We start from the raw sequence: 18629 nt of genomic DNA on the forward strand, positions 1-18629 counted from the left end.
GATGCCTTGAGAGAGAAGCTTGCCTATCGTATCAGGACTTATTGACCAGATGATGCTGTCCTGCCAACATCTATCTTTCCCACCACTTGGAGAGAGCTTGCCAGAGAAGAAATCAGAAAGGATGCAAGACAGGAGGAGAGAGTGTGAGAGTTTGAGTACATATCCTCCCAGCATTGTTTGAGCACTCAGATCAGGCACTGTCTGATTTGTTTCATGAATCAATAAATTCCATTTTTGCTTGAACTTCTTTGACTTGGGTTTCTGTCGTTTACACCTAAAAAAGTCCTGAATAATGTATATATCAAGAGTTGTAAAGGCAGTAAACCTTACAGTAGTGAGCCATGGAAGAAGAAGAAAAAAACGTTTACTAGCTTGGTACATAACATTGTCTTTCAATTAGTTTTTGACCCATTTTTCTGTCCAATCAAATAGACTCTTTTAAAGAATGAATATGTCTTTAGAGAGAATATTTTTCCAGAAAAAGTTGTTTCATTATCTTTAGCTTTGGTTAAAGATATTACACGAAGTCTTTGCTTCCAAATCCAGTATTCACTTTCCTATCCTCCCTTTACTCATTTTATTTACTTACTTTATTCTTCATTTTATTTGAAATGATTGGTCCCTCCCTCTTTTAAAAACATCATCTTGTTTTCTTGACCCAGCATTTTCCTAATTTACCCTACGTTGCTGGACTTCACAGTCTCCTCGCTTTCTCTGCCCCTAATGTTGGATTATCCTAGGATTTAAGGGAACTTCAACTCCTCTTCTGCCTTTCAAGGTGATCCTATTTCATTATCATGGTTTTAAATACTATTTATAGATTGAGGATTCCCAAATTTATATATCTAAAGCATCTCTGAACTCTGGAGTCTTACATCAAATACGCTGTTTGATGTCTCCACTGATGTTTCACAGGTATTTAAAATAAAGTTGAAAAATAACTTTATTTTGAACACACTTCCCACAAATCTGCTCTCTTCCTTTCCTTCTTCCCATCTGAGTTAATGTCACTTCCTTTTCATCAGTTGATCACACCAGAATCTGAGTGCCATCCTTGATTCCTCTATCATGCACCCCAATATCTAATTCATCAGGTCCTGTCATGTACCATCCTAAACACAGCTTTAATCTATTCTCTTCTCTCCATCTACACTGCCACTGCCCTACTCCAAGCCACCTCCTCCCTCACCAGGTTTTCTTTAACAGCCTTTCACTGGTCTCCCTATGTCCACCCTTGCCCCTCTTTAATCCAATTCTCCACACGGCCGCCAGAGTATAACCTCAAGAACTTGCTTGAGGCCCTCAGTGGCTTCCCACTGCACTTTCCATGAAGCTCCACTCCATCTGGGCTATGCCCCCTTCTCCAGCCCCATCATACCCACTCTGCCCTTCTCTACACTGGCTTCCTCTCAGTCTCTAACAGAACAAGCCTTTTCCTCTCCCATAGCCTTTGCACATGCTGCTCGTCCACCTGGAAAATCTGTCCTCCTGGCCTTAGCTGAAATGTTGCCTGTCCACAAACACCCTTTCCATGTATATTTTGTTGTGTTAAAATCTATAACTGTGTCCTCCCTATTTCCTTCATAGCACTTACCAGGACTCATCATGATGTCTTTGTTTACTTTTCTTTGCTGTTCCCTCCTTAGACTCTTACATCCATGAGGACAGGAGGGGAGCCTGTTGTGTTCTCCAGTATATATTCAACCTCTGGAGTAGTGTCTGCCCATAGTAGGGGCTCAGTTGCATGCAATTGTTAATGGAAGGCAGGCAGGCCTTGTTACTATATAATCACATCTAAAATGCACTTTTATGGACTAGACCTCAATGTCTAGCATATAGCATTGAGATTAAAAACTCAAATCATCAGTCATTACCCATCCTGCTATTCTTCAGCAGAGAATCTACCAACTTCAATAGCAACTACATAAACAACTGGGGAAAGAATTGGAACCCACAGAACCAAATGGGATGATGACAAATTTGTACATTGTTTTTGAGACATTTTTATTGCTGTAATATGATTGATGCATATATGTCATAATTCATAGTTTAGAATTTCCCTCATTTCACATCTCAGTGATCAAGCATACCACTCCATTCCGTAGCATGAATGCTAATCCATATGTCCTCTCTGTGTCTGAATGGGGTGTTTTGAGGTTCAAGCGTATATGAAGTTCTACCTTAATAAAATGAATGGATATGGAAGTTCGGTACCAGAAAAAAATTTCTTTTTTGCTATCATCTAAATTAGACTGAATTTTAAAGGCAAGACTGATTGGGCTGTAAGATGAAAAGGTTATGATGATCAATTCTGTGAAATAACTCATCAACTCAAATAGCCTATCAGGCTTTTCCACATGGCTGGAGACTCTTGATCAATCCAGTCCTGAGATATGTCATTAAATTTGGTGGAATACATTTACAAAGCTCCACCATAGGGCTCTGTGGTTTTGATACCTGGGCTGTCCCCAAAATATTCTTTCTTACCCCTGCACCTTATTTTTTGCTGTTTTCTCCCCTTCCTTTTTCAGAATGGACTTCCTTCTTCAAACCTTATTCCTGTGTCTGAGGTCCTACTAAAGTCTGGGCAAAATGGTGGAGAAGTTTATTTGGGGGCTCACAGTTTCCTAGAATTAAGATTCTTCAACAAAAATGGAGGATAAAGGCATGATATTATTTGATCTTGGCTTTTCTTTTTGTCTTTACAATATCTAGTTCTTTGGTTTAGAGATTTATTTCTAGATTTAATATGTACCCTCTGAGAAAGGAAGTTATGATTATATATTTTTGTTGCTGATTTTTTCTCTGAAATTACTCAGAAAATACCAGTAAATGGGCGGAATATTTAGATTATATAGTATTTTTTTGAAAGCTTGTAACAACAACAAAGTATCACCAAAAACATTTTTTTGACTTTTTTAACATATGCAAGTCAAAATTGCCCATTTTAACCATTTTCAAGTGTACAATTCAGTAGTATTAATCACTTTCACAATATTTTCCCAGCATCACTAATATCCATTACCCCAAATTTTTCATCACCTCAAACAGAAACTCTGTACCCATTAAGCAGTAACTCTCACCCCCCCAACCCCTGACACCTGCTGACTTATAATCTACTGTGTCTATGAAATTTGCTTCTTCTAGGTATTTCATACAAGCAAGATCATACAATATTTGTGTTTTTGTTCCTGGCTTATCAAGTATTGTTTTATTGTTTAGTCATCCAAGAAAAAATATTTTAACACATCAGGGTTGCACAGGGCTGTTTACTGGCATCATCACTTATAATAAGAATTGTCCTAATGTCATGAATGATGTAATAACTTTCTTCTAAGTCCCATGATGCTGTTATGAGGCTCATAACTGTGATCTGGAGAACTTCAGGTCCTTCTAACTCGTGTACCTGCTGTCTATCATGCTCACAATGGATGGGGTGTAAGGCTTATTGTTAAATCACACGTATTTAACCTCATGAAAATTATGTTTCATGAAGGTTATCATTCCTTGGTTATTGTTCTTTCAAGGAAATCCATTTTATTAACATTGCACATTGAAAATTCATAACCAAGCCAGTAAACCCTATAGTTGCTCTGAAGTACACCGTTTTTATTACAGATTATAGACCCCAAAATATATTGATGTCTCTACACATATGGAGGCCCATATTTCCCCAAAATTTGTCATCACAGCTCTAAATGGAAAGTACAATACTCCTAATACTCTAAATGGAAAGTACAATACTCCTAATATTTAGCACAAAGGAAGGATAATACTTGCTATTATTGTATGTTAGGTATGAAATTAATGGTCCTTTAATGGTGAACCCAGGCCATCCTAGTAGTTCAAGATTATATATTTATAGAATATGATGATGTTATATCTTGAAAAAGTTCTGGCAACTATTACTTAAGACACAACACATCAAATTAGGACTCAATTTATAACGTCATTAATATAATCAATCAAGACTCTCAAATACTAATTTGCTGAAATTACTGTGTAAATGATTCGTTTTGTTCCCTGCACGCTCATATAAAAACACTTAAGTAGAGCTATTATGTTGCAATTCTTTTCACTACCAATTCTTCCTAACATTAAAAATTTAAACATATATTTTATATTGTGTTCTCTTAAAATATTTTGAAAACAGAATATGATTTAACCAAAGTAATCACCAAAATAATGACAACCTCTAATTGGTCTTTGTTGAGAGTAAAGAAACAATTATTCAGTTGAATTTAATTACTACTTAAAGTAGAATTTGTGCAGGGGGTTAGCAGTTTTGCTGTTAGCTTTAATTCAATTTACTTACTATCGAAACCAAGCAAATTGTCCTGAAATGCAAGTTTTTCTCTCCTGCCTTCTGTTTTCTGTCTTCTTCAACCTCCAAAAAATATTGTTGTCTGTGTGCTAATATTCTTTGTCCTACCTCCGTGAGGGCAGGGTGTTGTTCTCTGTGAGGCTCCTGACCTCTGGGCCAGTGCCTAGAATACTCGATTTGTTGACTGAATGGACAAACATAATGCAAAGAGGAATTCTGCATTAAACACTATGTTTTCATTGTTCTATAGAATTATACTTTGGCCATACCTACAAAAGAAAAGTCAGTAAGGAAAAAATATCTTCTTCAAAATTCATGTAAAAATAAAATATTCATAAAAACAAAAATCCTTAAAAAGAAGATTGTAGTAGATGTTTAGAGTGCCACAAAAATTTCCCTTCAAGACCAAAGAACTCATTCTCCTAGATGCCGGAACTGTTTCTGATGACAGCTGACACCTGAGTCCCTCCTTTGGAACTGTCTTCGGTGAAGAGAGCTTACTTACCCAAGGTTGAGCCCTTCCATGAGCAGCTAATGACAGGTCAATCCTGAAGTACAAGGGCTTGGCACCTGCCTTTTTCCTGGCCATCTCTGAAGGTCCAGCCTGACTTCAGGGAGCCTTCCTCAGCGAGTCCTGTATGACGGTGGAGGCCTCTGTTTTAACCACATTATAGCTCAACTTCTTCCTCTGCCTGATCCTGCTTCTTCACTCCACTAAAATCACTCTTCCTGAGAGAATCCCCCAATAAATTTTCAGCATGCATATCTTGGTCTCACGGAGTCTCTGGTTCTAGAAGATTGTTCCCAATGGGCAGTGTGTCCACCAGGGAACATGTGTGCCCCATCAGTCCCTAAGCTGCCACTCCTCAAACCAAGCCACCAACTGGCATGTAGAGGACCCGCCATTTTGACAGGAATTGAACCAATGGGACATTTCTTGGTATTGCCCTGACCATTTTGATGGTAAATGGGCAAGTGCAATAGCTATGCCCGGGCTGACAAAGGCATGATGCCCAGAGGCCCAGACTTCAGTGTTGAATGTCAGGGTCACCTCACTAGGTGGGCTGCCTGGAGCTGCAAAGGGTTAGATGGGAAAGAAGAGAGTCTGCAGTGGGGAGGAGGAGAAGGGGGTGTGTTATGGCCTGAACTACGTCCTCCCACAAGATGAGCTGAAGTCCTAATCTCCACTACTTCAGAATGTGAACTTATTTGGAAACAGAGGCTTTACAGATGGAATTAGGCAAGTTAAAATGAGGTCACACTAGAGTAGGGTAGGTCCTTAATCCATTAAGGATAGTGTCCGGATAAGAAGAGGGAATTTGGACGCGGACAGAAGGGAGAGCACCACGCGATGACTGATGCAGATGGGCTGCAGGCAAGCTGCCGACAGAAGCTGGGAGAGGAACGTGGAGCAGATCCTTCCCGACAGACCTCAGAGGGAGCAACACGCTGCTGGCACCTTGATTTCGGACTTCTGGCCTCCAGAGCTGTGAGACAATAAATCCCTGCTGTTATAAGTCACCCAGCGTGTAATACCTATGAATGGCAGCCCTAGCAAACAAAGAGGGTGAGGGGAGAGCGGTTGGGTATCGGTTGCAATCCCGAGACCAGCTGCAGGAGAGAAGGCTGTAGTTCATCTCATTAACATGCCTTTCCGAAGTGTCCTCAGAACAAGAGACCCATCAGGTTTCTTTTGAAGAATCAGTTCCCATATGAAGCAAGAGAATCTGAGGGAGGCAAGGGGTCATCCAAAGTGCCTGTCCTGGTGTGCTGCCTGGTCTTGTCATGCTTCACAACCAAGACACGCATTCTTCCAGCTGCCGGGAGTGATACCCGCCGGCAAGAATTACTTTTGACCAAACTGAGCTGCCTCATTCATGGGTATATCCCTCCCTGGGAGAAACTCACACATCAGTGTTTGATCCACTTTACCTAGCTCAGGTCAGTTTCCCCCGAAGCAGAGTCTGACTCGAGGATTCTTGTGCAAGGGATTTATTAAGGAATTTCTCTCAGGAGGAAGCTGTCAGCAATAAGGGATGCAGGATAGGGTAGGAGAGGGAGCTAGGAAAGGACATGGCCAGGTGAAGATGTGGGTCCAGAGGAGTGTGCAGCCCCTTACTGGCCACTTAGTAGCCAGTGGAGAGGACCTGGGCAGGACATTAACAGAGTATATATGACTATTCTTACCCTGTGTAAACATGGTCCTTGATTTTGAAATATTTACAAAGGAAGCCAAAGTTTAGAGTATTCTTAAATTTACGCCTAAAATCTGATTTCACCCAAACAGAGAATAAAGTAGTTTGCCATCAGTTTTATTAAGTTTGATTTTTATATTGAAGGTGAATTTTCAGACAAATCAACTATAACCCCTCCCTCCAAAGTCCTAAATTCTGTAGTCCCTAAATGTAGCATTTAACTAAACTCTAACTTTGAAAAATATCCACCCCAAAAAATCTAGGGCAAATTTCAAGAAAAAGTTATTTAAATTTATCAACTAAGCTGAGCTTCTTTTTAGTTGCAAGACTCTAAATGAAAGATTTAAAGCAAAAAGAAATTCTCGAGGTAAACCTAATTATGGTTCTTATCAAATGTGGTGTATATGCATTTTCCAATTGCCTTGACAGTTATTAAAAAAGTTTCAGCAGGCCTCAAGGACATGATACACTTCTACCCTTATCATCACCTTTTCTTCGGGATTGGAATGTGGTGATATAAAATGACTTTCAAACGCTGCCCAAAATAGACATACACATCTAAATGCATTCCAGTATGGGGAAAGCACACTTCTGTGCTTCCCCAAGATTAACATTTTAGAATATTTAATAGAGAATTTTTTATTAAGCTTTAAAATGTTTTGTGAGAGGAAAATTTTCACAGGAAACCTAAGCAGTCATTTGATTTTCTTTCCTTCGTAAATACTGAAGGCACCATTAGAGATGTCAGTCAGTTGCTGAGACTATCAGGGCTGATTTCTATCTGCATCCTGGAATGCACACGCTCCTCTGTGGCAGACATTGCTATGTGCAGAGAACATTCTCTGCTAGAGCAGAAATAGCCTCAGCCTGGAATCTGCCTACACGGGAGAAGCAGGGTGGAAATCCGGACACTTTACAGCCGCTCCCCTGAGGTTCTCCCCTTACCTTCCCATCAGTGGAGATCAGGATAAGAGGCACATGCGTTTTCTCATTATTGACAGTGGTGGTGATGGTGATGATGATGATGATGGCAATTAGAGCTATTTACTAAAAAATTGGAAACTTTCTAGATGCCTTATATAAATTCAATTTTTTAGAAGAATTATGGTGAAATATAGATAACATGAAATTTGCCATTTTAACCATTTTAAGTGTACAATTCAGTAGTATTAATTATATTTACAATGTTGTGCAACCATCACCACTATTTCCAAAACTTTTTAATCACTCCAAACAGAAACACTGTACCCATTAAGCAATACATATGGATTTAATTTGATTCCTGTTATAGCCTTACAAGGTAGATACTGTGATTATTCCCATTTTTACAATGAAGAAGCTAAGGAACAGAAGGTTCATATAGCCTTATAGTGACAGTCTGATTGCACAGCCTACACTTTTAATCATTGCCCCTTCTTTGATATACTTTTCAAAGATTTTTCACAAGTAAAACCAATTGAGAATTTTTAAATAGAGTTAAAACAGTCCAAAGAGTGAAGCTAGGGGTCTTTCTCCTGGGTTTTCTATCTTATGACAAACGAAAAGCCCACAGAACCTTCCTGATATCTTTCACCGCTTCCTCTCCCAGCATCAGTGCTTCTTTTGCTGGGTCTACCTTCTTTGGCCCCCGAGTCCTGAGTCCTCCACTGAGGCTCTGTGACTGTTGAGCGACTCATCTTCCTCCCTCCCCCACAGCTCCCAATCCCCTCCCGGTGACAACCAGGTTGATCTTCCCAAACAACAAATCGGATGGTGCTTCTCTTCTGCTTCAAATGTGCACATGGCTCCCTCCTGCTTTAGGATAAAGCACAGTCCTTTGAGCACTGGAGCCCCTCTTCAATCCCCGGCCTCATCTGTCATCACGGATACACACCACACCAGTCACTCTGAAGTAGCCTTCAACATTTTGAGGGATTCTGAGAAGTCGTGAGACCTTTGCAAATGCACAGATTGCCAAACACTGCTATCTCAAATTTTCCCATAAAATTCTCTAAAGCATAACTGTATGAAAAATCCAAGAGGAAGCTGGAGACTGAAATGACCAAAATAGTGGGTGAGGAAATCTCATGGAAACATCACAGAAATAGCGGGCTATGCACAGAGAGGAATAAAACCAGACAGAGGCTGTCCGGGCTGAGCAGAAAAGGAGGGAAGGACAGATAGAAGCCTGTCCTGAGGGTAGATGCAAGCTTGGAAGGAATGGGACAGTAGCAGACTCATATTCAGGACTGCAGCGTTTTTCTCTCCCCACTAAGGAACCGAGCCAGGGTGGTATCGGTGGGGCTCGGCTTAGATGACAAGAATCCAGGGGCTGTGATGAGCCAGGCAGAAGGGACACCGAGAGAGGACCACAGGGCCGACAAAATACAGTACACAAAACGGAACCCAACCGTAACTTACCATTAGTATTCGATTTTCATATTTGATTTAATGGCAACTTAGTTTAATGACTAGAAAATATATTTTTAAAGGACAATATGGAACAGTTTTATTTTCAGCAAGCTAACACAGCATGTTTTGGAAACTTGGATTTGTTAGTTTTGGGAATTTGATATTTAAATACACTGAAATACTGTATTTCAGCTGGCTTTGAAAGAAAACCTTAGATAAATTCTAGAACCCATAAAACTAAAACCAACTTGAACCATTAGTTTTGAATTATGTATGTGTGCCTCTTTATACCTATCTCTACAAAAATTTCCATGAAAATAGGCACAAATTAGACATGTTTTGTAGTTCATTTTGTAATCCATCCTGCTGGTAATGATCTTTAAGTTAGTTGAGTTATATTTTTCCTTATTATCTTTCTCGATGCCCTCCTTTGAAAACTTATGTTTTCCAGTTGCCACATAGGAAACACAAAGAACTGACAACTTGCAAAAGCATTAGCCCATTTTTACTTTTTACCATGTTTATGTTAACTTTTGATACATATTTTGAGCAGCACAAGTTTTTACAGATTTTGGGAGAGAAAGATTCTTTCCTTTCTCACACAAGAATAGCTGCAAAACTGAAGCTGACCTTTTTTTTGGCTCTTGTTTTCTTTTCTCTTGCTTATCACCATTTTATAAAACTACTTGAACTTTTATTCTCATTAATTTTAATCTGTCTCTTAATATCTAGGACAAAGCTACTGACAAAATGTAAAGCAAATGTAATTCTACCACAAAAGTTTAAGAGCAGAATTAGAAATAGATGACCTTAAAGACTATAGCTCAATTAACTGCAGTACACAATTTAATGCCCAGTAATACAGAAATGCTATCATGGCATTCTAAAAATTGAAAATATCAGAAACACATGATTATGCTAAAATACATAGCATATAAGCAGTAAAAAATAAAACTGTCGACATAAGAATTTAATTGAATGTTGATAATATTTAATTACTTTGAGATCATCAATTTATTCCACATTGTTTCAAATTTATTAGCTATTATGTCATCTATGAAGGAAAAAAAAGAATCAAGCACCCTTATAACGATTTGGCTTTTATGTTGAATGCTGTAAAGTAATTATATAAAATCTAAGTTAAAACTGATTACTTACCTTGGCTGCGTTAAAGAACACACTGGTGAATGAACTAAAACCAGTCTGATCTCTATCAAAAGCTAAACGCTTCAAACTTTCCCATTACTTTCAAACTGAGAGTGAAAGATATTTTGGGCATCACCAACTATGACTGAAGAGAAAACTCTCACGTGTTTGGCCTTGGCTTAAGTTTCATGGCCCTGTATTAGCAACAGGCATATCTAATTTTACTCAGTGACATAAACAACTCATACCACACTTAAAACTGTTCAGGCACCAATTCCAGGACACAGCTCTAACTGTGCCAAAATTAAAAAAAAGAAACATTCTTATAAAACCAAGATTTAAATCCTGAATCATGATGGCCTTACATAATTATAACTTTCTAAAATAAACTTAACCTCAAATGAACAGCGGAACACTTCTGCAGACCAGTTTCCAGTAGAATCTACTGTCAACAATATCCATGAAAAATAGTTTCAAATTAACAGGCAACATTCAGAACACATGACTTTATTAGTAGCAAATGTGTAGGATATTCATCCACGTAAACCCCATAATAGTGTATTATTGTTTACAATTCACTTTCCTTATGCTTCTTTTTAATGGAAAACCTTAATATTTGTAGAGAAAATCCTAAATAGTAATCATGATGATAAACAGAAGGTACACTCTACATGTTAAAATTTGGTAATTTCTTATCTAGTAAATTAATAATTATATTATTTTAACAAATTATTGGAATGTAACCATATAATCTTATATTGCCTTTTCTTAATTTAAAAAGAATAACAATTAGGTTATTCACATTTATAAAGTATAAAGAAAGTAGAATAAGTATCAAACTTTTGAATAATTGTAATCGTTTATTTTGCATCATTTTTGTACAGCCTGGCCTATAACATGAATTAACAAATTGACTAAATTGCATATTTGAAATTTGTATTTCAGCACTAAACCTTGATTATGAGAAGCAATGCAATGATAATCCATATGCATAATTTTAATTTTATTTTCTTCTCAGGAGACCATGTCTTTTCAGTCCATTCATTCATACTCTGAATTCTTTTGAAATTTGATGCTTCTGTCACACCGACAGCTGCAAGCATTAAATTAAAAGCTGATGCCACCTCAACGAATCATGCATTTATAAAGCATTTAAAATCTTTCATGAATTCCCTGCATGTTACTATTTCTATTATCATGGCAGTTCAGTAAAACATAAAATTGTAGCACACCTATCAATTCTTAGCAAAAATATCTAATATACTTAATGATGATAATATGGGATATATTTTTGTAACAACATGTATCTGAAAAGTTCAAATCTGAAACTTCAAACTCAGTTTTCTGGTTGAAATGTCACCCATTTAAAGGTTATGTTTTGAGGGACCTTTTCATCAATCAGTAAACTGGCTTTGTAGCAAAGAACTTTTCAATGTTTTGGGCAGTGCTTTGTGAAAATAGTCAAGTTACGTGTTTTTCTCCAGTCATGGTCACAGATTTCATTTAATACTCTCAACATCTACTTTTAGTACTGCAGCAGGATGACTTAGGGAATAATCCTTTGATTTTATAATAGGGGCTAGTTTAAATTATTAAAACAAGATCTTCAGAGTTTTTAAGGTAGGTGTGGCTTGTGTTTGTAGGTCACATGTGCACACATTTGACACCTTTTTGTTTCAACAGAATCATAATGTTGTAAAGCTTTAAGAGGCCTTAAAGAAAACCTAACAGTAACCTAGATGTAAAATAATTTGTAAGGCACAATAGCTAGTAATGGCATTATTGGAAGTGACTTGAAAGTCCTGTTTACATGTCACTATCAGCTTTCTGTATCTACTGTTAAACTCATAGTTATTTGCATTTATACTGCAATCATTTGTTTATATTCCTGTCCTCTCTACTAAAGTATGAACCCCTTGCTCAGTGCCTCCACATGGTGAGTCCTCAATCAATGTTTGTTGAACTTTGAATAGCTACACTGTATTGTTCAGCAGTTTTTACAACATTGAGCCCATAGTTTATCTTAACCTTCAAAAAAATATAGAGCTAACATATGATCAGAGTGACATGATATGAGTTATCCAGAAGAGGTCAGTGTTACAGTAATAAACAGTATGGTCTTGAGGGCAAATTAAATGTGAGATCAAATTAAATTATTTCATAAGTAGAAAATTTTAAAAAGTACCTTGTCAATTATTTGCCTCGTCAACTAAAGCAACAATCCCTCATAATAGATGGCTACCGACCTTTCACACAAGCAAAATGAAGTGATCAAATGATTATGTACACAACTGAAAACTAAGAGAGTTTTCATCTGGCTTGTAATTAACTGCATGATTCTCACCAGAGCACTCTGATTTTTAAATAGGGGTCCCAAGTGTATACATTTTAACAAAGATAATTCCCATTCCTTTAGAACTGCTGTACAATAAAAAATTAGACTGCTCACTAGATTACTAGAAGTAAGTATTTTATATTTTGCATGGTACTTTGGGGGAGTTTAGGAGTCAGTACTTAATATGAAAGGCTACCTAAATTAGACTAATGTAATGTCAGGAAAGACGGAAGAAACACATATAAAGAGGGAATCATTGGAAGGCTGGAGAAGTAAGAGGTAAGAAAGGTTAACGGAAAAGAAAACTCTTCGATTTCAGAAGAGAAAATGAAATACTACCTGGAATTTTCAAAATGTCACGGATTATCTAGTAGTCACTGAATTGGGTCATATTTTTAAAGTACTATTTCATGAACATGTAACTTTACATAATTTACAGGGAAGAGAATTTGCAAACCCATTAGTTATAGATTTCTTATGCATGGTTGTCAGTTGAGGCCAGGAATGGAAGTGTGGTGTGTGCACATCAGAATCATATGAGATGCAGTTAGAATAATTATCAAAGTAGAACTTGCACGTATTCAAAGGTGCACTAGATCAGAAAGGCTTATAATAATAAATCACTGCCTCATGCTTCCCTCCAAACCATCTCCACTTCAAATTGTCAGAGACTACTTCAAGCATTTTAGATCTTTCTTCTCATACTTACTTCTATACCTATAACCTTATATTTCTATATCTTGATTTATTAACTTTATACATAGTATATTGATTTAGTTCATGTACATTATTATCCAACAGCCATCACTTTTTTCAATGTAGTTTTATCATCAGCTCCAGTTCCATCAGTGGTCACCTCTGCAATTGCAACCAGTCTACTTAAAGATGCATATCGTGTTTCGTAATTACAGAGAATATCTCTTGACTCTTTTGCTTTGCAAAATGACGACATTAGAATTCCAATGTTTCCATTTCCCACCTCTGTCTCTGATTCCTGCCACGTCTATCTCCCAGTCTCTGACAATTATACCTTTATTTTTGCATTATCAAAGCTAACAATATTTACATTCCATTCTGAAATGATAATGACATTTTCTGTGATTTGACTAGGTTGATTTAAAAACTAAAAATGCAATAAACAGTGTTTACATTTTAACAACTATTTCCATGTCTCCTTTTAGAGACAAATACTGAATTTACAATCCCTATATCATCCAATGTTTCTATTATCAATTTCAAATGGAATCTACATTTAAAAAATATTCCTCCCAATATTTAATTGCTTCATTTTGAACTATGCCTTTTCCCATAGAGTTTTTGTTGGAGTTTGTGAATACCTTTTTTCTCTTCAATGTAAGAGGAAATTTTGTTAAATATGCCTTCCTCAACATCTCCTAGTTGCCTCCCAGCTTTCATTCATTTTATCTATTATTTGGAATCCATTCCACTTTTCTTTCCGTAGTGCCACTTTTTCTGATTTATACCATTCTCATCATGGTTGGACTATGGCTTTCTTATATGATTAACCCTCACCTCTATTTTCTGATCGATTGTCTTTTTTTTACCCCTTGTGTTCTCTACCTCTATCATATCCTCAAGTTTTTGCCAAATATCTGATAATAATATCCATTGTACACAATCTCCTTTTCCCCAGTGAATTGTCCTGGGTACCCCGCTCCTGAAGGGGTCTGGTCTGGTCTAGCTAATGTCCCTGCACAGCTGTTTTCAGGATTGGCTATCACTACTCACCCAAACTCTGCTAACTGCTCCCTGAGTCTTCTCTCATGTTCTCTCTTGACTGACCCCATGGCTTTGATGGAGTACACTCTCAAACAATAATTCAGAAAAGGTGTATGGGAAGTAGATTGTCTGAGTCATTTTATGCCTTGAAAATTGATCTCTTCTGCTCTCAAACTGGTTAACAGTTGCGCTTAATACTGAATTCCGGGTTGAAATCATTTCCTACTCAACTTTGAAGTCCTCGCTCCACCACTATTTATCATTAGGAGCTTCTATGGAGAATTGTAGTTCTAGTCTGATTTGCATTTCCATTTACCTTGAGTGAGATATATTACTATTTAAAAGCACCTGTGGGAATGTGTCATTAAAATAAATATTCTCCCCAACTTAATTCTTTATATTCATCTGGCATTTCACATATCTAACTCAATCAAAGGGAAGACAGCAAGCATTTATAAAATGTAAGTGCTTTTGTTCTTACTGCAAAGTAGTAATGATCTATTAAGAATACTCAAATTATATTTCATGGATGTCCTTAAAATTTCTTTGATTTCATCAGAAATTTCTGATCAAGGAATAGTAGGTGGTTGATGGCATGAGCTATGAAATGAAAGATATGTGACATAAAATTGGAGGAAAAGAGTGGAATAAAAAACCAGAATGCTGCAAGTCTGGATACGGAGGAATAGGAAAAATTGTGCCCAGAGGCTTCGAAAATTTATCAGACACCGAAAATTTGTGAAAAGGTCATTTTTATAAGGAGCACTTATTCCTTCTATGAGGTGGTTTCTTCCATTGTAATAACGTTCCTGGATGCTCTCTGAAACTTTTACTCATTTCTTCCCAGGGAAAAAGGACTGGCCCATCTCATGGGTGAACAGGAATAAGAAAGTGAGGTGTATGGCTCAACTGCACCCTCTTTAGGGACCTTCACGCCTGCAGTGCACTTTTTGCACTGATCCTTCATGCTGTCCGTTTTCAAATGCAGCCTACCCAGGGGAGACCTGTGATCACCCAGAGCTCCCTCCAAGGGGGTGGGAAAGCTCTCTTCTGCCCGTAACCTTAGGAAGTCCATAATTGCTGCACACCTAGGCAACATTTCCCAACAGCTCTGCTAGTAAATTAACATTTAGTCTCTTCTAATCCATTTCTCCCTAATTCCGCCTTTTCCTGCAAGGCTGGTGCTCTCCTAAGTCCCTCCATGGTACTCATGACATGCAACACAGACCAATCTGCAATTATCTATTTACTTGTCTGCATTCTGTTCATCCTTCACTTGACCGTGAGTTTGATGGCAGGGACTGAATCTTGATAACTTTATTTCCTTAGCCTCTAGATAGTCATTAATTACTTGCTAAATGAATGAACTGATGAGTAGACCCTGCATTCTTTGCTTATGTTATCTTTCTTTAAGATTGAGGAAGCAGATAGTAAATAATTACTCAACAATGTGGTTAGCTTTAGAGTGGAGGAATGAACCAGGGGCACATAAAAGAAAACTTAATTCTATCTGGAAGAGACCTAGTGGGAGTGGATTTTCTGGGGCAGAAAGCATTGTTAACACATCCCTATAAAATTTCCATGATTTATATATGCTTGTAAAGTACTTAATATATGTGCATAGTATGTTAAAATGTTTTAAGTATATAACAGTTAACACTTATGGAGATGGATGCCAATCACTCTCCTAGGTGCTATATTTTTATTAACTCATAAATAAGCCTGGAGACCACTAACCTAAACCTTAAAACAGCTACAAACTTTGTTCCTGGAGAGAAAGAGAGAGGGAGAGAGAGAGAGAGAGAGAGAAAGAGAGAGAGAGAGAGGGAGAGACAGAGAGAGACACAGAGAGAGAGAGGCATACCACATACTTAGTTTGTTGGACACCCCGCTGAAGGACACCCAGGAACACAGACATGAAATGATACAGTACTGCAACTGTGAGGTGCTTTGGGGAGTGGGGGTGGAGACAAGTTGGTAGAGATGGTGCCTGGGTCAGATATTCAATTCCAAAGCAATCTTCCCTCTATAGGAATCTGATTCTCGATCCCTCTCCAGTTTTATGGTATGAGCCACAACCCTGGGGTTCCTACTCCCAAATCTCATTTTCCGAGTTGATGACTTTGGCTCAGACTCCTGGATTCCAAAACATCGGAACTGGATTATTCTCATCTTGATTACCACCACAAGATTTTAATTTAAAAATCTCTCTTACTTCCTCTTTGCCCACGGCTAATATAGACAAATCGTTAAACATCCCAGGCTTTGGAGTCTTAAACTCAGCTTCTTCACTTAATTGTGTAATTTTAAACAAGTTAGTTATCTACTTTAGTGCTCAGTTTTGATAAGGTGAGCAAATACTCAAGTGAGACAATGTAAAAAAGTCCTTGACATAGAGCAAGCACACACTAAATGGTAGCTATGACTACAATTATTTCTTAATGTTGGGAATTAATGTATCCAAAAGAAACATGATACATGAATCACAGATTATGACCTATATAACCTTTATGATAAAAGTATTTTGACTTACTTGATGATACAACTAATATAATAAAGACTTTTTTTTTAATAGACCTTTTTAGGGTGGTTTTAGGTTTGCACAAAAATTGTGCAGGAAGAATACAGAATTCCCATATGCTCCTCTTCCCACAAATATGAAGTTTCTCCTATTGACATCTTCCATTAGTAAGGTACATTTGTTACCATTGATGAACCAATACTGATACATTATTATTAACCAAAGTCCACAGTTTACATTAGGGTTCACTCTTTGTCTTGTGAAGTTCTATGGGTTTAACCAAATGCATAATGTCATGTATCTACCATTACAGAATAGTCTCACTGCTCTATAAATGTAAGTGCCCGGGGCTGTGCGTATTCTTGCCTTCCCCCCTCCTCCTGAGCCCCTGGCAAGCACTGATTTTTTTTTTTTTTTTTTTTTTTTACTATGTCTATTCATTTTGCCTTTTCCAGAATTTCATATGATTAGAATTATATAGTATACAGCATTTTCAGACTGGCTTCTTTTGCTTAACAATATGCATTTTGGGTTCCTCCTTGTCTTTTTATAGCTTGATAGTTCATTTCCTATTATTGCTGAATAATATTATACTGTATAGGTGGACCACTGTTTATTTATTCATTTACCTATTGCAGGACCTCTTGGTTGCTTCCAATTTGGGGCAATTATTAATAAAGGTGCTATAAACATTCAAGTGAAGGTTTTTGTGTGAACATCGGTTTTCAACTCATTTGGGAAAATACCTAAGAAAACGATTGCTAGAAAGCTATGCTTAGCTGACTTCCAACTGTCTTCCAAAGAGGCTGTAGCACTTTGCATTCTCACTGGCCAAGAATGAGAGTTCCTGTTGCTCCACATCCTCATCAGCATTTGGTACTGTCAGTGTTTTCATTGTTAGCCATTCTAACAGGTGTGTAGCAGTACATCATTGTTTTAATTTGCAATTCCCTAATGGCATATGATGTGTGACATCTCTTCATAGACTTATTTTCCACCTGTATATCTTCTTTGGTGAGGTGTCTGTTCAGATATTTTGCCCATTTTGTAAACAGGTTGTTTGTTTATTTTTATTGTTGAGTTTTAAGAGTTCTTTGCATATTGTGCATAGTATCTTTTATCAGATACAAATTTTTCAAATAGTTTCTCATTAACTGTGTCAATCAGAGAGTGGAAGTTTTTCATTTAATGAAGCCCAACTTAACAATTTTTTCTTTCATAGATCATCCTTTTGGTGTTGTATCTAGGAAGTCATCACCAAATCCAAGGTCACCCTATTTTCTTCTGTGTTATCTTCTAGGAGTTGTACAGCTTTGCATTACATTTGTCCATGTGAGATTCTAGTTGTTCCAGCACCCTTTGATGAAAAGACTATCCTTTCTCCATTGAATTGCTATTTCTCCTTTGTCAAAGGCCAGTTGACCGTATTCATGTGGGTCTATTTCTAGGCTCTCTCTTCTGTTGCATTGATTTATTTGTTTATTCTTTCACCAGTACCACATTGTCTTGTGCATTGCAGTTTTTAAGTCTTGAAGTTGGGTTTTGTCAGTACTCTGACTTTGTTCCTCTTCAGTATTGTGTTGGCTATTCTTGGTCTTTTGCCTTTCTATATAAACTTCAGAATCAGTTTTTCAATATTCTCACAACACCTTGCTGGGATTTTGACTGAGATTACCTTGAATCTATAGGTAAATTTGGGAAGAATTGATATCTTAATAATATGGAATCTGCCTATTCAAGAACATGGAATATCATTTATTTAGACCTTCTTTGATTGCTTTCATCAGAGTTGTGTAGTTTTCCTCATATAGATCTTATGTGTATTTGGTTAGATTTATACCTAAATCTTTAATTTTTAGGGGGTGCTAATGTAAATGGTGTTATGTTTTTAATTTCAAGTTTCAATTCTTCATTGCTAGATCGTAGGGAAGCAATTTCCTTTTGTATATTAACCCTATATTCTGCAACCCTGCTATA

At 37.3% G+C, this 18629-nt stretch overlaps 1 protein-coding gene across 4 annotated transcripts in view; it reads right to left on the reverse strand.

The window, feature by feature from the left end:
- SGCG (sarcoglycan gamma) overlaps positions 1-18629 on the reverse strand; it is a 196066-nt gene that overhangs the window by 153632 nt on the left and 23805 nt on the right. Inside the window, exon 1 of one of the 4 annotated variants that reach the window (XM_037799812.1) lies at positions 10069-10160. The exons of 2 other annotated variants lie outside the window; for them this stretch is intronic. The gene's annotated coding sequence lies outside the window, so the exon portion shown is untranslated. Of the gene's footprint in view, positions 1-10068; positions 10161-18629 lie in introns of those variants that run through there. One more of the 4 variants, XM_037799813.1, reaches the window with a different exon arrangement.

Source organism: Choloepus didactylus, chromosome 12 (assembly GCF_015220235.1).
Source record: "Choloepus didactylus isolate mChoDid1 chromosome 12, mChoDid1.pri, whole genome shotgun sequence".
Lineage (NCBI taxonomy): Eukaryota > Metazoa > Chordata > Mammalia > Pilosa > Megalonychidae > Choloepus > Choloepus didactylus.